Source organism: Andrographis paniculata, unplaced genomic scaffold, assembly GCF_009805555.1.
Source record: "Andrographis paniculata isolate CXL003 unplaced genomic scaffold, ASM980555v1 Contig5END, whole genome shotgun sequence".
NCBI classification, from domain to species: domain Eukaryota; kingdom Viridiplantae; phylum Streptophyta; class Magnoliopsida; order Lamiales; family Acanthaceae; genus Andrographis; species Andrographis paniculata.
The window spans coordinates 3,251,202-3,272,844 of record NW_026137595.1 but is presented as its reverse complement, the minus strand read 5'-3'; the positions used below and the strand labels follow the sequence as shown (position 1 = coordinate 3,272,844).

At 35.7% G+C, this 21,643-nt stretch overlaps 1 long non-coding RNA gene across 1 annotated transcript; it reads right to left on the bottom strand.

The window, feature by feature from the left end:
- Positions 1 to 15,638: 15,638 nt before the first annotated feature.
- On the bottom strand, positions 15,639 to 18,162 carry LOC127259013 (uncharacterized). Its single transcript, XR_007840418.1, has 4 exons — positions 18,034 to 18,162; positions 17,751 to 17,941; positions 16,613 to 17,329; positions 15,639 to 16,008 (listed from the first exon to the last, which is right to left on the bottom strand). It is a non-coding gene; the product is annotated as an uncharacterized LOC127259013 (long non-coding RNA).
- Positions 18,163 to 21,643: the final 3,481 nt, after the last annotated feature.

Here is a 21,643-nt window from a genome sequence, read left to right as displayed (position 1 = left end):
TAAAAAAAAATAGATTTATATATAAAATCAAATTTAAAATATAAGTACAATATCATAATATATATTAAAATTTATTTGGTTATATTTAAATTTGAATTTTTTTATTTAAATATAAGTTTGATATGATATTTTATAATAAAAAAATATGTAGTTTAAATTAATAACAATATCAAACAAACTTAACCAAATTTTAAATAATTAAATAAATAATTAAAGAATATTCATTTCATATATACGAAACTAAATAGGAGCCTATTTTATATTTTTGTCCAGAACTATTAAAACTTTGAAACGACCGATTAAAAGTCTGTTGGTATATTCTTATTTAGTTACTATAACAGTTATAGAGTATATTCCCTTGCTTGGTTAGTATTTAAAATCATTTTTATAAATGCTTAAGTTAATGTGTGAATTTATTATATATTAAATATTGCATTAATATTCTTAAAATTTAACGTGGTAACCTATTATTATATTGCTCTAAATAATTTATACATGGATTCAAATCAGTTGGGTAATTTAAAATTTTGAATATAATCATGCAATTATGTCTACACTAGTGGATTTTGTATTGGAAGTTTACATTTTATAGGTGTTGTACAAGTCATATATTTCTAAGTTCAATTATAATATGTCTTGGTATGTATTATTGTCGTGTATTGTCTATTTATATGTTATATGTTATATTAACAATATTATTTTGCTATTAATTTATATATATTACGAGGTGAGATTGTATGCTGAAAATTAAGCATCAACGTTATGCTGATTGTATATTAGTCATTGGATTAAAATTTTTAATCCAATGGCTAATATTAAATTAAGGGTGTAATTATAATTTTAATAACCCTAATTTATGTAACTACATCAAACCTCACCCTCTTTTGTTCTTTCACGCAGCAATCAGTGGGGGAGAAACGCTATCCTTCATTCTTCACTCTCCTTCATTCTTCAATGACTTATATCGACGAAGGTGAGCATAATCAATTATCAATTATTCCAACCACATTCAATTGCTCAACAAACAATAGAGACATCGAAGAGTTTGCAATTTCGGATGAACCAGCGCCTTCGCCAATACCACACGCGTTGGAATGGGAAATCGCTCAATCACGTAAGTTACCCATCGAAAATTGACTTGAAATCGTGAACATCGTAACCTTCTGTGATCAATTTCATTGAAATTACGCGACTCTTTTTAGCGGTTTGGAATTTCATAAATCATCTTTAGCATTCACAATTCAATAAGATCCTTCAAACTACTACTAAAAATAAAATGTAGCATACCGTTCAAGTAACATCAGTATTTCCATATGAAGAGAACAATATCTCATTTTAATTACCAACATAATATGTGATTGTATTTGATACGGTTATCAACATCTTTCCATTTATCTTAAGCATATTGAAATATGGTAGTCAGCATTTTGATAAACAGAATCTAGCATTCCCATATATGCAAAGTTCATAGTTTGACATGCTATGGAGTTTACAAAACCGGATGGTGCATACAATTTCTATTGTGAGTATGCACACAATAGGGGCTTTTCAGTGAGGATAAAAATGCAGAAAAAGTTCAAAAAAGACCCGCAACAGATACAATACATGGAGTATTGTTGCAACAAAGTAGGGTTCAAAGAGGGTAGCAATGTGAAACCAAATCATCCTGAGATTCATCCAAACCAAAACAGCGAGTCAGAAAGGATAAAGATCATGCATCGTAGTCAAAAAATGAGAAGAAGCTGTAATTCAAAGATACAACTTTAGTTTGACAAGTAGAATGCAAAGTACAAAGTGACATACTTTGAAGACCACAATCATGATCTACATCCTTCAAAACACAAGCACATGCTTGTATCCAATCGTAGGATTGATGAATCACATTTAATCATTGCGAATACAAATCAGGAAGCTGGACTACCAATCAGATCATCGTACGATTTGATGAAAATAGCTGCTGGAGGAAAGGAAAATGTGAGGTTTTTGAAGTTGGACCTGAAGAATCACATTAAGAAAAAAAGGAAAGAAATTTTCAAGGAGGGCGAAGCAAATGAATTACTGCAATACTTTGGCCAAAGATCAATGGATAATCCCTTCTTCTTTTATGAAATTGAAGTCGATTATGAAGATAAGTTAATATATTCTGGTCAGATGCAAAAATGAGGGAAGACTACGCATTGTATAGGGATTCTATTACGTTTGATACCACATACCAAACAAATAAGAACCACAGACCACTAGGTAAACATACCACATTTTTTTTCTGTGCGTAGTCAGCATTTCATCTCAATTAACCAAAATTTCATCTTCAATTAGTCAACATTGTGAATACTGTCTTTCAACATCTTTATTCATCTTACACAACATCTTATGTATATATATCTGATCCTAACAATATTTCACCTTTAGGTGTTTTCGTGGGATTTAATAACCACCGCCAAACATCTATATTTGGGGCAGCGTTGTTGTACGAGGAAACACAAGATTCATTCAAGTGGATTTTCAATACCTTCCTAAAGTGTATGGGTGGACAAACATCGAAAACTATTTTTATGGATCAAGATTTGGCTATGGCTCCAGCACTAAGAGAGACAATGCCAACGACATACCATGCTCTGTGCACATGGGATATTGTACAAAATGCCAAAAAAAATCTCAGTGCTCTTTACATTACAAGGTATGTTGGAATTATTACAGCTAAATAATGAATTTGAGAATCAAAGACACCAATTACAACTACTCTATTTGCATTGTACACCCAGGTTTGCTGAGATGTTTCAACATATTATCTACGGGGTATAGGATGAAAATCAATTCAGCCTCAAGTGGGAGTATATGTTACAGGAATGCTTCCCTAAAGGGCCTCATAAGTGGCTACTGAATATTTATTCATTGAGACAACAATGGTTTTCGGCTTGGATAAATCAACACTTTACTGCAGGAATGAGAACAACACATTGAGTGAATCATTTAACTTCTCATTAAAAAGGTTCGAAAATGCAACCTACAAGCCCTTATGCTTTAGCAACTGAACATGCTTCTTTACTTGCATCGTCTACTGAAATTAATGGATTAGAATGCTGAGTTTGTTCTTCGTATATTCTATTTATTGAACGTGAGTATGTTGAACAGGTTTTTATAGTCGGACAATAATATTGTTCAATTTCTTCATCAATTTCAAAGGGTAGTGGAGAATCATAGAGAAAAAGAGGAACAATAGGATTTCTTCGCACGGGACAGGCGGTTGGCTACAAGTCACATGTTCAACCCATTGATAAAATCTGCAGCTATGTTTTACACACCGAATGTCTTTCAATGGTTCCGAGAGCAACACCAAAGATCCCTTGAATTCATAACACAATGCTTAGATGAAAACACAACATATCTTGTATATAATATGGAGAAGACAAGCGATCAACATCTTGTGCGTAATCAATATTCAAGAGTCTTTAATTGAGTGCACGTGCAATATGTGGAAAAATATTGGAATGTTGTGTTGTCATTCAATACGCACGATGGATGTATTAGTAGCAAAAAGGTGTGCACAGTTCAAAAACATCCAGAAAAATACATATTGAATCGATGAAGAAAAGATGCTAGGAGGATGTTACAACAGCACCACAGAAACTTAACATCTAGTCAGGAGGAAATTGATTTTTCAGGAAGATACAAATCATCGTGCCACTTGTTCATGAATTCTGCAAAGTTAATAGCATCTGAGCTGGAGAATTACAGTTCATTCTTCATAAATTCAATGAATTGTTTCGCAACACAGTTGCATGCCCAAATCTGTATGGAGGAATGCCGATGGATGAAAACAACAGTTACGTTTCGTATATATTTTATATTCATTGAAATATATATGATATTAAACTAATTGATTCTTCATGCTACAAGAGAAGTGCGTAATACAACCACTGCAGACCATTTAATATTGAAGCCAAGAGACAATCCAAAATGAAGAATTAAAAGAAAGATGCCAATCAGCAACTATGAGAGACAAAAGAAGCATCGAAGGATGAATAAGAGAGATAACTACCGGGATAAATGCAAGGAAATTGATTTTTTGCTAGTTCATACATGATTTAGTACAAAAGTATTGTGAATAATTGACGCTAAGCACTTACATATACAAGACCATGGATTTTGTCGAATAACAAAAAATACCATCCTGAGTACCAATAAGCATTTTCTACAAGTGTGTTTAGGATGTTAATGAACTATCAAATGAAATGAATGGTATTCCAGAAAATATTGCAAAATTAATTGTCAATATAAAAAATTACCACTGAATCATGCAAGACAACATTCATTCTAAATCGGCCAGCATATATACACTAAGCCAATCATTTTACTATGTACCGGTCAGCATCTCCTGATTTAACATCGAGCAGCTTGAGTATTAAGCATAAATTTATGCAAAAATACAATCAATAGATCAATCACCAATTAAACTTCAACCCATCGATGAACGCCAAAAATCCATTCAAATTAATACAATTCGACCAATACCAACAATCCCTTCAAATTCAATTCATCATTGTCAACAAACCAATCATCACACTCAATTTTTGCCTTGCCCACGACCTCGTCCTCGTCCTCGACCACGCCTTCACCCTTGCCCTCGATCTTGCCCTTGCACACTAACATGTTTTCGTGCAACCATCTTAATATGACCCTTCAACAGTTGAGCATCAGCTTTTTCATCTTCATCGCATGCAATCTAGCACCAGCAACAAGCAATGACCTCTCTTTCACATCCCCAATATTACGATTCTCCTCATGCAGTAAGATTTGTACACAATACCTTTTTCGTAACCTATCCAAAAATTTACGCCTGAAAATTTGCTCACAAACCTGCCCAGTCAAGTCAAGGGGCCAGTTTTCCATGTAGAACATAGTGAAAATACCACAACTGTGGATATCCGGCTGCATAACGTGGCATGGCAGCTCAACTGTATAATGGGCATCCCACCGTGGGTCGGGAGATAATATCTTTGCAGTCCATCGGAAGTACCAAAAAAGTCGGTCAAAAACCACTAAGTCCGAATTCCATCCATCAACAACATTTAAGCTATTGAAATAATTTTTTTTACGAAGAATGGACATGGAAAACAACACCCAGTGGTTCGAACGACATAATAGGAAAAAAAAACTGCAATAATATACACAAAACCAACTTAGCATATCATATAGCATCATATCATTATCTCAGCTTGTTAAACTCAACATTCCATATATACATAAAAAGCACTCACATTGTCAGCCTTTAAGCATTCAATCCGATCGTCACCAAGGTATTTCATGTCCAATTGTCGTTCCCATTCATTCACCAGTTCTTTGTCAGTTTTCCGGGAAAAATTATTCTCGATCTCAACACGTACCATATACTACATGCATAGAAAAATATAACATCAATTAAAGTCTGCCATAAGCATTAAATACTCCACGATTTAGCATTATATATGATCAATAATTATCCTCGATACATATTTTATGCATATGTAAATATATACTCACAGCCACGTTGGATGATATACAAAAACTTGGGCATTGGGACACCGTTGTGCTTACTTTCTCTTAAAGCTGATCTATTCAGAAAGGTACCAAATGCATCAACCACGTTGCTTGCAACGTCAGATGATGGACGTAAAATCTGGATATCATGCTTGAATATCACAGAGACTCCATCCGAAAAAATAATATCTCCAAGTCAGTCGCTGATACGCGCTGTAAATAAAATGCCCACTTGACAGTCCTCTCTTCCTCCTCACTCAACTTGAACTCATAAAAAATACTGGAGGAAGTTTCGTAGGGATAACAGAAAACTTTCGATGGCAGTTGATCACGATAAACTTTAATTTCTTTTGTCTGGAGCTGGGGAAGGGAGGACATTGACGAGTGGATGTTTTCTCATTCAGTTGATTCATATAAAAAAATTTCCTGCCAAATAAATTCATTAGTCTTAAAAAAATTTTCATATATGCAATTATAAACAAAGGTAAACGGCAATACATAATCATTTATACTTTGCAAGTACTCAGAGTAATTTTGGTTGGAGAATTTTCCTTCGAAGGTCTACCAGCATTCTCAAAATCTTGTGTTAACCCAAGTGAAAAAAGACTCACTGGGTCAACATCAATTTCTGCATTGCCCTTTTGTTTCTTTGTGGGAGATTCACAATCCGCTCCCTCAGTTTGCACTTCCGTATCATTTTCATTTTGCTGCTACAACAATGATCAAGAATATATACTTAATTATTTCAAAATATAGAGGATATAATGGTTATCTAGCAATGATCTTAATTATTTCAAAATATAGAGGATATAATGGTTATCTAGCAATGATCAATTGAAAATACCTCTTCAACATTTTTTTTCTTCAAGGGCAGGTTCCTACTCCAGAGGCAAATCGCACATAACAAATTCCTGTGACAATAATCAGGATTTAAGGTTTGTATACATTGCAATTGTATAATAAAAGCAATTGATATTATATAACATAACCAGATGAAAACTACAAACTCAAACAATTAAAATCACCTTCTCTTCATTCTGTCCATGAAGACCTTCATCTTCATGGATAGCTTCCTCCGACCGGGGCAAATCACACTAAAAAAATTCCTATACAATATTCAGGATTAAGGCTTATATACACTACAATTGTACAAGAAAAACAATGGATATACTACAGATCAACTCATAACATTGAAATCACCTTCTCAACATTTTTTTTTTCAAAAAGATCTTCTTCCTCAACAATTTTGCTGCCATCAACAGTGTCATCTTCATGGCCATTAAACTCTTCTTGTACTATTTCTTTATTTTGCGGAGTCTCTTGGACACCCGCGTAATCTCATTATTGTACCACTGTATCAAGAAATCAAGACAACACTCCAAAATCACCACTTTAGCGCTTTAACAAGTATTACTTATCATACATGTATACCATTCTCCTCTATATCAACTATTACATCAACATCCAGCATTGCAATATACATTAATCCAACATAACAACGAGTATTGCTTAGCATACCACAGTGGAACAACCAGTAGGAAAAAAAAAACAATATGTATGCCATCTTCCCCGGTACGAGTTAATGCATCAAATTCAACATTTTAGAGATACTAACACAACATAACAACAAGTATGGCTTAGCATATCACATTGGAACAATCAGGATGAAAAAAAAACATGTATACCATCATCCTCTGTATCAGCTAATACATCAATTCCAACATTTCAAAGATATTAACTCATCATATCAACAAGTATTGCTTTGCATATCACGGTGGAACAAACAACAGGATAAATAAACCATGAACTCGGTGTATTTAAAGCACATATTTCAAACTGGATAACAAAATCTAACCTTTTCTGATTGAACTTTTTGAGGGCCGAAGAGCTTGGCAACATCTTTCAATGTTATTTTTCGCTTGAGATGACATGGAAAAAAACGAACACCGCATTTCTTGCCGTGGAACTTATCAAAAAACATATGCTGAAAATAAAAAATAGCATATTAAACAACAGGAATAATAAAACGGAAAAGTAAACAAAGTGATCACGATATTTTAATTTACCATTAAGCAATGCCAAAACTTTTTTCTTGAATTTTTTGGACATTGTATCCAGACCCTCTACAATCTTATCCCGAACAAAACCAACCCAATTAAACTCATTTACCAACTTCTTGGACTCAAGGAACTGGAATATGCGATGATTAATCTTCGCATTTGATATGGGCGTAAGCAAGACACACATGCAATACATTACATATATTCGCCAAAAATTAACATCACTCCTTAATCTACCACTATCTAGTAACTCCTTTAACGAAGACTCAACTATATGTTTTTTATCCGTTCCTATGAGTTTCATATCTAAACCAAATCTATCAGCAAAACTGTAAAAAGAATCAGACTCGTACAATGAAATAGGTTCCTTATATTTGCCATATGACAACCCATAGACAACACCAACATCCCGATCCGTAATATACCACCTATTCCCATTAGATAAATTAAAGCACTCGCTATCAGGGTCCCAATAACTCAATAATTTCATGATAGGAGTGAAGGGAATAGCCATCGGTGTCACATAGAACAATCATTTGAAAAGGCTAGATTGAATATACCTCCGAATCGACTCCCGATAAGGTTTTTAAAGATTCGTTGAGGTGAGCGACCTTTCTGGGAATGCAAGGCAGTTGAACGATTGGGTCCTTTGACATTGTTGATTGTTTTCAAAGATTTGCGATTGATTGGATTAGGGCTTCACGAACTCAAACTAGGGCTTTTCCAAAACTACAATAACAAGAACAACAATTTCACTGGGGTAACATGGAATGAGAGATACATTTAATGAATGATTAAACATTCAGTACTTACCGAAACTTGGGAGCAACCGGCGATGATGAAATCAACAACCACGAGCGCGTCTGTGTCATCGATTAGAAACGAGGCAACAGGTTGAAGAAGTTGAAGACAAATAATCGAAGTTGCAAAAAAATTGATGACAGTCGAGGAATGAGAGAACGAGTTTGATGAAGAATGCGAATTGAAGAAAAATGTGAGAGAGATTGCTTCGAACGATGCGGAGGAATGGTATGAATAGAAGCCTAAACCCTTATACCCTTAGTTTGAAATTACCATCTCACCCCTGTTTAATCTCAACCATTCAATTCTAATCTATTATGATGTGTGACTCCTATTTTATCAGCACGGTGCTGATGGGCATCAACACCGGATCCGTACCCATATATTATGTAAAACGTTATCAGTAAATATTAAAGACATTATCAACACTATTCTTAAAAATTTTATCCAACACACAAACAACCTCCTTACACCAATACTTTAATTAAAGAAGATGAATTTTGAATAAAACACCACAAATACTAAAATTCATATTTCTCGCGATACTCCCTCTATCACGGTACTTATGCCTATTCGATCGGGCACAAATTTTAAAAATAGTGATAAAATATAATTTTTTCTTTTACAGTAAAAAAAAATTATATTTTTTTTACTAAAATGAGATTTATTTATTTATTTATTTATTTTTTTAATGACAACTAAAAAAAGAAAGTGGACATAAATTTGGATGAAAAAGAAAGTATGGTTTATAAATGAGTAAGAGAAATTCAAGTTCTCCTTGAATTTTTTTGCATGTCTACCCATCAATTTATAAGCAGTGTAGTGTTTCAATCAACTCCAACTACCACCACCCAACAAAAAAAAAAAAAAAAATTGATATTAAACATGGAATTTTTCCGAATAATCATAAAAATTCCTTGAGTATATTGATTACCCACAGAATTTGTTCTGTGAGTATTCTATCCATAAACATTTTGTTGCTGATTGCACATGAAAAAAATCCGTGAGTAGTTCCGTGAGTAAATTTACTCGCATAAAAAATCTGTGAGAAATTCCGAAGGAAGAGTCAACATGAAGTTGGCTCCCTTATTTGCGACGAAAACATTTTTAGTCACATAATTTTCTATCGCAACATGTCAATGTGATGTTTGCAATAGAATAAATTCCATGAACAATTTTAACCAACCCATCAAATATATATTTCTATTTATCCATACATATCCCAAAATATATATTCAAACATAGTTTCATAATTAATTAATACCACTAAAATACTAGATATAACTGTATATTCAAAATACTTAAATCCATACAATATAGAAGTTTATGTTAGAATGAGAAAAAATAATGAAATTATATTATTACGAAAATAAGAGTACAAATATATATATATACTAGTAGGCGTTGTAGAGACTAAAATAAAATAAATAATAAAAAATAGATACTTATATCTAACCCTCCCCATCAAAGTCAAGTAGGCGTTGTAGAGACCAGCTTGAGTTTGTCTAAAAGCAATCAGAAGGGGCTGGGAAGAAGAGACACCCCGGCTTGCAAGCCACGTACTTCTTTCAACGCGCTTCTGTCCTTACTCACGCGCACTTAGAGACCTCCCAGGAGTTCTTTCAGTAAGGCTCCCGAAAATTAATGTGTACATTGTTGACATGTGTATTCTATTCAATCCATTTAACCTATAATCAACTTTGAATGACCTAAATTCAACAAATATCTTCTAAACTTCGGATGGCCTAATACCGGGTCATCCATATATGGGAGTTGTCCAAGCAACGGGCCAACTCCGGAAGTATCCTATGGTGCGCGTGAGTGAGGATAGAAGCGTGATGGAAGGACTCGTATTAAACTGTGGAGCCAATCTACAATCCTGATTTGCTTGGCTTTGAGTGGCTTACGAGCCAGGGTATCACAGTTGGTATCAGAGTCGATTTGTGATATCCCGCAGTCGTTGACTGGACTTTTGACGGGACTAGTAGATGACGATCCTGGGAGTGCAACGTGAATGTTGTATTCTAAAGTAGGGGAGGATGTGATACCCCCCAGAGTTAAGGTTAAATGGATTAAATAGACTAATCATGTGAACAATGTACACATTCCTATTCAGAAACCCTACTTAAAAAACTCTAGAGTTAAGTGTGTTTGCCTTAGAGTAATTTAAGGATGGGTGACCCCCTATAAAGTCTCCCAGGGTGCGCGTGAGTGAGGACATAAGCACCCTGAAAGGACTCGTGTTGACCTGTGGGGCTAGTCTACAATCTCGACATGCTCGGCTTTCCATGGATTGCGAACCGGGGTGTCACAGTTTGATTTACGGAGAAGACCAAAACGAGATTGACAACCCCACCGGTGACATACTATCAAATAAAGTGACAATCAAACTCCATATGCTTGGTGCGCTTGTGGAAGGTATCATTGTGGGCCATCTTCATAACACTCTGACTATTGCAGTGAAGATCCGTAGAAGATGGCTGAGGAACACTAATATTAGTGAGTAATCGACAAAGCCATAAAAGTTCTGACGTAGAGTCAGCAAAAGCACGATACTTGGACTAGACACTCGATTGAGAAACTAAAGTCTGCTTCTTACTGCGCCAAGAGATGGGAGAATCACCCAAGAAGAAGCATAAACCAGTGGTCGAACAATGATCGGTAAGATCACCAGTCCAATCAGCATCAAAGTAACCTCTAAAAGTCAATGACGAGTGAGAGGAAAAGTGTAAACCATGTAGAAGAGTACCTTTCACATAACGAAGAATATGTAAGACGGCATAGTGGTAAGAGGTCTTCGGAGCGGCTATGAACTGACTCATAAAAGAGACTACATGAACGATATCTGGTTGAGTGACAGTCAAATAGATGAAGCTCCCAACAAACTGACGATATATGGTAGGATCATCAAGAAGAGAGCCTAATTTTACAAATTCAAAACCCTAGCCGCCAACGCTTCCGCTGTTTGCCCTCCCCCGCTGCGTTCCGGTCGACACCGCCTACACCATCAGAACCACCATCGTCCGGCAACCCAGCCTACCGAAAATCTCCACCAACGGCAGCGCGTCCAGCTTACACGTGCCGCTGATGCAAATCAGTGGCATCGGCCATTCCGACGCCACTGTTTTCTAGCTCCGTATGGCGGCCCATCACTCGTCCTCCAGTCGCCGCCGCCTGTTTTGGTTCCCTACATCGTGGTGTGGTTGGTTTTATCATCGGAGTTAATTTTATTTGCATCTGTTACTGATATGAATTTGTCAGTCGAGAATATTGTTATTCTCTCGCATCGATTTCTTGCTTCCAATTCCTCTTCTGTCATGGACAATTAGTGATATTTTGATTCCGGTTGCTGCCATTATATGACACCTAAACTTGGTCTCTTGAAAAATGCGCATCATGTGTCATCTTCACTGCCTATACAGACTGCTAATGGGAGTCGCATTGATATCACTCATTCAGGATCTGTATTTCTACCATTTATATAACTTCCTGATACTTACTGCATTCCTCAATTGACTTTAAATTTTGTATAAGTTGGCCAACTAGTTGAGTAGGGACTTACTGTTACTTCTTCTTCTTCTGGTGTGCACGTTCAGGATCCATGTACGGGTTAACTTTTTAGGACAACTCGAAAAGTTGGTCAACTATTTGAGGTACAATCTTTAAAAATTCTTCTTTGTACTTTCTCTGTTGCTACTGCTCACACCACTCTTACTACCATTCCTTCCCCTAGTCTCTAATGGCACATTCGTCTTGGTCGTGCATTTTTCCCTAAAATTCAGTCTCTCGTTAGTAAGGGTCTGAGCTCTACTCACTTTGAGTAATTTGATTTCTTACACTGTCATTTGAGAAAACAACCAACCTTATCTTTTTCAGAAAATATGTCAGTTGCCAGTAAACCATTTTTCTTGGTTCATTATGACATTTGAGGTCATTTCCTTGTTCTCTCTATGAGTGGGTGTCGTTATTATGTCATTTTCATAGATGATTATTCCCGTTTTATATAGATATCTTTTTTGAAAAACCGTTTATAATTACCTCAAATATACATTCAACTTGCTCAAAAGATTAAAACTCAATTTTCCTGTTTCATACAGACCCCCCTTACTGATAGTGGTCTTGAGTATAGAAATTCTACCTTATTAAGTTTTCTCTTTGCTCAAGTTACATTGATTCAGAGTTTCTGTTCATACACCTCTCAACAGAACGATCGCACTGAGCGCAAAAATCGTCACATTCTAGATAATGTTCGTGCATCCCTTTTGTCTGCCTCTTGTCCTAATAGGTTCTTGGGGGGGGGGAGGAGTTGCCCTCACTACTGTCTATACCATAAATCATATTCTATTATCTGTCCTCCATAATAACACCCCTTTCGAGCGTCTAATGGTCAGCCGCCCGATTATAGTACCCTTCGTCTTTTCGGTTGTGCAGGTTTTGTCCTTATCCCTTCGCATGAACATTCTAAATTGGAACTTTGTGCGTGTTTATGTTTTCTTCTTGATTATGGGGTAGAGCATAAAAGTTATACACTTTGGGATCTGATTATACATAACAAAAATAGAGGCCTATAAATAGGCATAATAGACAGACTCGATAGATTTAAACCTAATGGATCAAACCAAATATAAAACAACTAAATCCAATATAAAACTAAATAATTAAAATATCTCAACATCTTCTCTCAAACTCAAGTAGTTTGGCAAAACAATTTGAGTTTGTAAAGAGAGATTGAAGATAATGCAACCATAATCGTCCACAGTGCAATCAGAAGCAGTGTTGTCAACTAAATTAGAGTTGGAAACAACGAGACTCTCGACGGAGTTGGAAGCAATATAACTCTTGATAGAGTCGGAAATAACGGGACTCTCAATGAAGTCAGAAACATAGCTCTGGAGAAACGTGGTAGACAAATTGTAGACATACGCAGACATGACTTCAATCATAAACAAAATTAGGGCTCAAAACAGAATTAAAACCAGAAACTAAAATCAGAGCCTTAGGTCTCGAGTTCGAGTCTTAACGTCCCCCATTTGTTGTTTTACACGGGCAAGTTTTGTTTGGTTGCATTTATCCGCCTTGCCCGTAAAAGGGCGTCTTGGTTGACCCCCGTTTGTAGATAAATAATTAAATGATGTCGTATCCTAACATATTAAGCTTCTAGTTGAGACGGTCATTTATATCATCTAACAGTTAAATACTTAGTACCAAAATCAACAAACATGTGGCGCACCAAATCACCATCGGGGTCGCTACGGTCCTGTTGGGCATTCATCCTCTTGAGCTGCTGCATGATTATCAGCGTAACTCTCGAAACAATCAAACTGCCCTCCAACCACGCTAGCCGACTCTCGTTAGTCGTTGTAGCACCAGGAGCACGAGCATCTCTGGTGACTGAGTTGCGTTCCGGTGGCACCGTCAATGCCAGCGACCCAAGCCCAAATATAATCTTTTTCTTATTTCGATGTACCAAGGAAAGTAAGCATCATCACAGCTATACTGTGTATCATCAAATTGAGACATCCCTTAATCTATGACATCCATGCTTTCCTAGAAATTGTAAACAAAATATATATTATATATATAGTTTTTATTAAATAAATAGTATTTAACAGGGTTTAGGGGTGTCTCGTATATGCCCACTTATATGTGCCCTATACCTACACTCGTCTTTAAATACAGTAGTTTAAAGAAGTTTGCAATTAAACTATAAAATACAAACTTATCATTTTCAGTGAAGTTTTCATGAATGATCAAGACCCACCTGTATGCGCGAGGTCGGCATCATGCCTCCCTGATGTAGACTGTGCAGTCTTAGGCCCGAAAACTCCTATTTTCGAGAGTTTTAGTTTAAAAATTTTCAAATGCTTCAAGGGTGAGCAGGGTCGTTCCTGACCTTCGAAGGGCTCGGGCGAAATAAAAATTAGGGGCCCTTAAATATATATAATATTTTTTACCTATAATAAAATATAAATAAAAAAATATATTTTTTCTAGCATAAATTTTTAAAATTGCGTACCGGTCCCTTATATTTTAACATACACTATGTGGAACCCCCGCCATGCAAAAAATATAAACGAAAGGTCATCTTCTCATCACAAAAAAATATAAAAATAAGTCTAATGAAACATTTTTTAAAGTATAAGGGGGTTCATGTCATTTTTAAAGTATGCAGATGATTTACACTGACTTTCGAAATCATAAAGGAGTTATTGATAATTTTGCCTAATAATAATAATTATTATTTTGACTAATATTTATGATCTTTTTAGTGCAAAAAAAAAATTAAAAAAAAGACTCCTAAATATATATAAATGATCTACTCCGATTTTCTTGTACATATAATAGAATATAAATTATTAAATAAAATAATTTTTTTTAGAATTTTTAGATAAAATATCAATAGTAATATTAATATTAACAATTTTAAAACAAAAATTAGGGGCCACAAATATGTATAAATAATATATATATTTTTAATCTATAATAAAATATAAATAATTAAATAAAATAAATTTTCTAATATAATACTATTAATATTAAGTATTAATTTTGTCTAATTCTTTTTAATACATAAAAAAATATTTTTAAAATTTAAAGGTATTTGGATTTGAACCCAAAACCTCAAAATTAATATAAATAAAACTTAACCACCAAATCATACTCTTCTATTAATACATTAATGTAAAATAATTTTTATATATAAATAATTGTTATATATAAATAAATAAATAATGGACCCTCAATTTAGATTGGGCCTTGGGCGATCGCCCTCTCGTCTCGCCTCGGCCCAGAAACAGCCTCCTGAGGGTGAGTAGTAAAGTATATTCTAAAATGTGATATATCTTTCAAAAGTTGTTTTGTCTTTACTTATTAGCCTCTTAAATAAGTATACCTACCAAAACAATATTATTTCATACTCTTCGCAAAGGAAAAAATTCCTCCAACAACATTGTAGAGTTGAAAATTCCATCCGATAGCCCTAGAGAGTTAAAATTTCGTCCAATAATATTGCATAGTAAAAATTCCATTAAACAATATTGTAGACTTAAAATTCCATCGGACAACACTACAGAGTTAAAATTTCGTCTAACAACATAACATTAAATAGAAAAAATTGTCCTTGTCACTACCACATATCATTTAGCTGCTTCGAGAGATATATAAGTAAATTAAGTTGAAATGATATATTTATCGACATGGATAAAAATACTTACCGTAATTAATTACTCAAAAGGTCATTCTTTATACTATTTCAAAACACAACAAATCAATATAACAGAACAATGAAAAATTATTTAATGTTAATTGCAATTTAAAAATAATTTAATTTGTTAATTTATATATTTAGCAATTTTCTAGAAGACTTCATTCCCGGTAGCGCTGTCTAATTCCCTGACGGAAACAATGCCACACATGGTTCGCCTAATGTGTCTTTTTCGTCGGGCTTGATTTGCAGGGTATTAGGTTCGGCCGGGAGTTTACACAGTGCGCACTTTTCCCGTCGGGCCTAGTTTGCAGGGTATTAGGTTCGGCCGGGAGTTTACCCAGTGCGCACTTTTTCCGTCGGGCTTGATTTGCAGGGTATTAGGTTCGGACGGGAGTTTACCCAGTGCGCATTTTTGGGTAGCAGCTGCGGGTTCCCACGTCATAAAAAAAATTGTTTAATGTGATATTTTTTTAGAAAAAAAAAAGAATCTAAACAATAAAAATCAGTGGTAAAATTTACAAAAGAACACACGTATACATGCTCAGTTTAAAATATATATTTTAAACCCTAACTGTTAATATTCACACTACACGTCATTATATACAACTAAAATAATCATCATGATATCGAATACTATATGTATACACAGTTATATACAACACAAACACAACTTAATACTTTCCCTCAAAGTAATTGAAGCATAATACAGACTCCTCGGATCGATCAAAACAACATCTCGTCATCTATTTTGGCTTAATACCCAACTATCCACAGAATTGTAGCCAAGAATTAACACTCATAACATGTTAGCCTAATAGCAGTGATGTAGGATCAGCAATTTTGCCTTACTCCCATTGTGTTCGCTAATTTGTTGATGTATTTTTTCAACAATAAAAAAATAAAATCCGAAAATAAGAAATTATCTTCGTTTGATATATTTAGCGTCTGATATTAGGAATCTCTATACAGAAAATAAACTGAAAAATAAAAGACTAAAAATTTAAAGGATGATCCCCGAATTACTGACCTTGTTGTCGATTGAAGATGATTGAAGATACACTGTCAGTTGCAAATCCCAATCCTTAAATACTCTTCAGAAACGGTACTAGAAACCGTCGCCCGAACGGTTACAACGCCTCTTTTTCAACCGTCTGCTAACTCTTCTTCCGCTGACACGTGCCCTCAGTCGACCACACTATTACTTTCACTCGCTCTCAACAGTATCCGACCTCCACAACAACCGACTCGCCTATCCAACCGCAGACCTTCCGACTTTTTGGACCAACCGCAGACCTTTCGACTTATTGGTTCAGCCGCAAACCTCCCGACTTGCAGACCACTCGACTTGTTGATCCAGCCGCAAACCTTCCGACTTGCAAGCCATCCGACCCACAGACCAACCGACCTACAGACCATCCGACTTATAGATTGTCCGACTTGCAGACTTTCCGACAAGCGGACCTTCCGACCTGCGGACCTTCCGACCTGAGGACTTTCCGACCAACGGACCTTCCGACCTGCGGACCTTTCGACCTGCAGACCTTCCGTCCTGAGGACTTTCCGACCAGCGGACCTTCCGATCTGCGGACCTTCCGACCAGCGGACCTTCCGACCTGCGGCCCTTCCGACCTGTAATTTCTTCAGAAATACATCTTTTTTCACCCGATTTTTTGGAAACACCCCTTGATCAGTCCAACAGACCCGATTATAGGCCCATATTTCCTTCTAGCTTGGGCTTTTTAACCTAATTATAAATTTCATACGTAACGTAACATGTTAGCCTAATAGCAGTGATATGGCACAGTTGCTAATAATAAAAATATTAATAGAAAAAACAGAATATTTAATTGAAAACCACAAGTACTGTAGAGGAACTCTTGGCCACTCCTATGTTAGATGAAGATGAGCAGTGTAATATGCCCATCTTTGAAACAACTACAATAATAATAATAATAATAATAATAATAATAATACAAAAAACAGAATGGTCATAACCTTATTTTAATAAAAATCGAATGTGTTCATAACAAATAAAATGAAGAATATGATGCAAGCTTGTTTATAGGATGGGAATGAAAGATTAAAAAGCAAATTAAAGAACGGGCAATAGCCATAGAGCCAGCTTTACCTTAATTGGTAAAAATTTTAATGGCGCCCACACTCACCATCATTTTTGCATCGATCGCATTACGCATTTTATTCTTCAATTCTTCATCATCGTCATCAACATTGTGTTTCTTCTACATGATCAGTCTGTTGTTTGATTTGATTTGAGGGGAACGACGACCTCGACGGCCATGGTCGTCTTCTTCGCATCGTAATTACTCTTTTCCCCCGAAATCAGCTACAAAGTGCACTAAAAAATCCGAATACATAGGGCACCAGTTACGGCTTCGGCTTCCCCACTGCTGGCAACCATAAAGGCAAGAAAATGAAAAAAAAAAGCACCTCTAACCGCTGTCACTTCTCACCTCCGCCGCTGCCGTCCGCATGCGCAGCTGCCGCTGCCCTCGTCGCGACAGTTGTGGTCGCCTCACCGAACATCCATCGCTGAGTGTGTGGTGGAATGGTTTACGGAGTGATGTGAGAGTGGGGAGCCAATTAGAATTAGGGATATAAATTTGGAGATTAATCAAGAGTTACTCACAGAAATAAATTCCGTAATTAATTCCGTCTAAAATACTTACAAAATTAGGGACAAAATTATATTCCGTGAGTAAATTACTGATGTAATTAATTCTGTAAATATTCTGGACAAAATTAAATTTCGTCCATAATTCCACCAATATTACTCACAAAAATATTTCCGTGAGTAACACAATATTGTGATACTGTTGTTTTTTTTTTGGAAAGGAGACAATCCAAATCTCCTAAAACCACACCGTTGTTTCATGAAATACGGATCACGATCTTTCACTGCATCAAAGAATCTGAATAAGCACATTTTGAAACATTTGAAAATGTCTTTGAAATTTTGACTCATTATACAATGTGTTAGAAGAAAAATAATCGTTAAATAATCTTTAATTTGATTCCTCGTGATCAAAATTGACAACCCAATGACCTAAAATGGAACCATCGTGGATTGGTCGTGGCATGTCAAAACATCGTCGGAAAAGATCATTGCTACGTATCAAGGACTCCAATTGAATGCATGAGTGAAAATCGTTGCAGATGAATTTTGAAATGAAACACCACCAACGCTAAAATTCATATTTCTCCTAAAATGATATGATTTATAAATGAGTAAAAGAAATTCAAGTTCTCTTTGAATCTTTTGCATGTTTACCTATGTGACACCCCACCCCGCAAGCCATGTGATAAGTGGAAATTAGGTTATAACATGGGAAAATATTGATTTTACAGGGACTTTTGAATGAATTAATCAAATGAAATATGAGTTATTGAACATGGTCAAATATAATTGAAGGAATTGAAGTTGTAGACTCTGAAGCATTATCACAATTATTTATACTTTTTTTACTGGTAAGTTTTCAGGTCGAACATAGAGATTTTAAGTCATAAAATTAAATTTTCTACAAAATTACGCGCAATTAGAAAAGCGAGAAATATAGTGCTCGCTTGCAAGCGAGCAAAAAAACAGTAAATGACATAATATAAAAGAATGCAACAAAATGAGCGGGATGAAAATGGTAGATGGCGATGGTGCCCGAGCGATGGGTTCAACAGAGAGTGTTGGTGAGCGAAAGCGAGCGGGTGGACAGTGAGTAGACTATAGATATAAGAGTGATGGTGAGTGGTTTGATGAGTGATGTTGATAGTGATGAGTGAGCGGTAAGGATGATCAAGTAAGGTTGTGTGTGATATGTGCGTTCCTTAATGGCTAAATTTTTATGGAGAAAATGAGCGAGTGATGTCAGTGAATAAATGAAATATAGATTTATAATACACAATGGTAGAAGTAAATGAATGTAATCATGCTTGACAGTTAACACAGAATCTTGAATCGCTGCTATTTGACCTTAAGAGATTTACAACAAGACTTCAATGACGTCCATAATTAGAACATTATAAGTAAGAAATGCTATTGTCACTAAATTCCTATGGTCTAATAGACAACCGTCTATGCCTATTAATTATTCTAAACTGTCTCATTTGTGGCTTTACTCTTCTGTGACCTCTCTTTTGTCAGAATCGAATTCGGAACAACAGTTAAGCAGGTCGACAAGGCTCCTGCGTACTTAACTACATTGAACTGCCTAAATTTTGTTAATGAACATGACACGAGTCTAGGTTTAACTAGTCAATTTTTTTATGTTCTTTTATAGTAAACATAATTCTGGAATTTCCTCCCAAACATGAATATGAACAGGGGATGAGGGTGAATACGAAGAAATCATGATATTTCATTAAACTAATAAAAGATTAAAGATCTACATTACGAAAGTAGTACAAAACTTTAACTCAAAGATGTAAACTATTCAAGAAAGCTGTAAAGTGAGCGACCAGAGGAGGAGAGGATCTTGACTCCTCTGGTCATTCTTAACTAGAGAACTCCCTTAAAGAGTTGGAGCTCTTGGAAAACACTAAAAATCTGCAGAAAATATGAACACTTGTGTGTAGTGTAATTTACAAATGGAATCTGACCCTATTTTATAGATCTTCAAAATCGGTAATTGAGAAGCAGTTGAGCGGCAGTTGAAACTGCTGAGGAGTTAGGCAGTTATCAAAAAATTAACTGTTGGAGCAGTTACACTGGCCCTAACTCCCAGGTAGTCTCCTCGCTTGCCTCAGAATGTAGGGGCACAGATCTTCCTTGCTTGCCTTCCTTGGCTTAAGGGCATCGGCGCAACTCAAGCGATACTATCACTGCTTACTGGTATTGGAATGGTTTGATTGCTGGGAGATGAACAATTAGTCAAATTTGGATGATCCACTCTAGCTCCCTCAGCGGCGGATGTCTGGTCGCTGGCACTGGTTCAAGCGGTAAAAGCATTGCTTACCTAGCCGGAAGCGCCTTCAGTTGAATTTCAATACTTAGCTTTTCTGGGCCAGAATTATCGCTTAAAAAGGCTGAAAATGTCAATAATCTCAACAAATAGACTCTGGATCATACCAAACGAAAGAAAACAATAAAATATGCCACAAATCAGATATTGTGATGGTTTTCACATAAAAATTCAAGTAATACACAGTTTTGCCAAGCAAAAAATATACTATTATTTAGAGTTATTAAACCTTCTCACACTAAACTTTTGTTCGTCCTTAAACAAACTCAATCGTATGAATAAAGAGTTAACACGTTCAATGCAGTCAATTCTGCATAAGATCAGTGCCATGATTGTGAATAAAATGAGTATCAAATATAAGCAATTGATCCTTAAGCATTCAAAACTTGTAAATCTGATTTAACATGAGCAAAGTTATCTAGTCTTTCCAGCGCGCTTATGTCCTCACTCACGTGCACTCTAGAAGACTTTCCAGGTGGTCACTCATCCTCAATTTACTCTAGGAAATGCACACTTAACTCTAGTGTTTTTTCAGTAGAGCTCCAAAAAGAATGTAAACATTGTTGACATGAGTAGTTTATTCAATCCATTTTAACTTTTAATCAACTTTGGATGACCTAATACCGGCTCATCCACACAAGGAAGTTGGCCAAGTAACGGGCCAACTTTTGGGTATCATATCCTCCCCCACTTTAAAATGCAACGTCCACGTTACATCATAAGGATCGTCAACTGCTAAGCCCCTCAACAGTCCGATCAACGACTATGGGCTGTCGCAGGTCGGCTCTGATACCAACTGTGATACCCCGAACCGCAAACCACACAAAGTCGAGCGTGTCGGGATATCCGATTGGCCTCACAGGTCAACACGAATTCTTTCAGTGCGCTTTTGTCCTCACTTACACGCATCGTGGAAGACTTTCTATGGGGTAACCCATTCTCAAATTACTGCAGGGCAAAGACGCTTAAATCTATAGTTCTTTCAGTATGGCTCTAAAAAACGAATGTGCATATTGTTGACATAAATAATTTATTCAATCTATTTAACCTCTAATAAACTTTAGATGACTTAATACCGGCTTATCTAT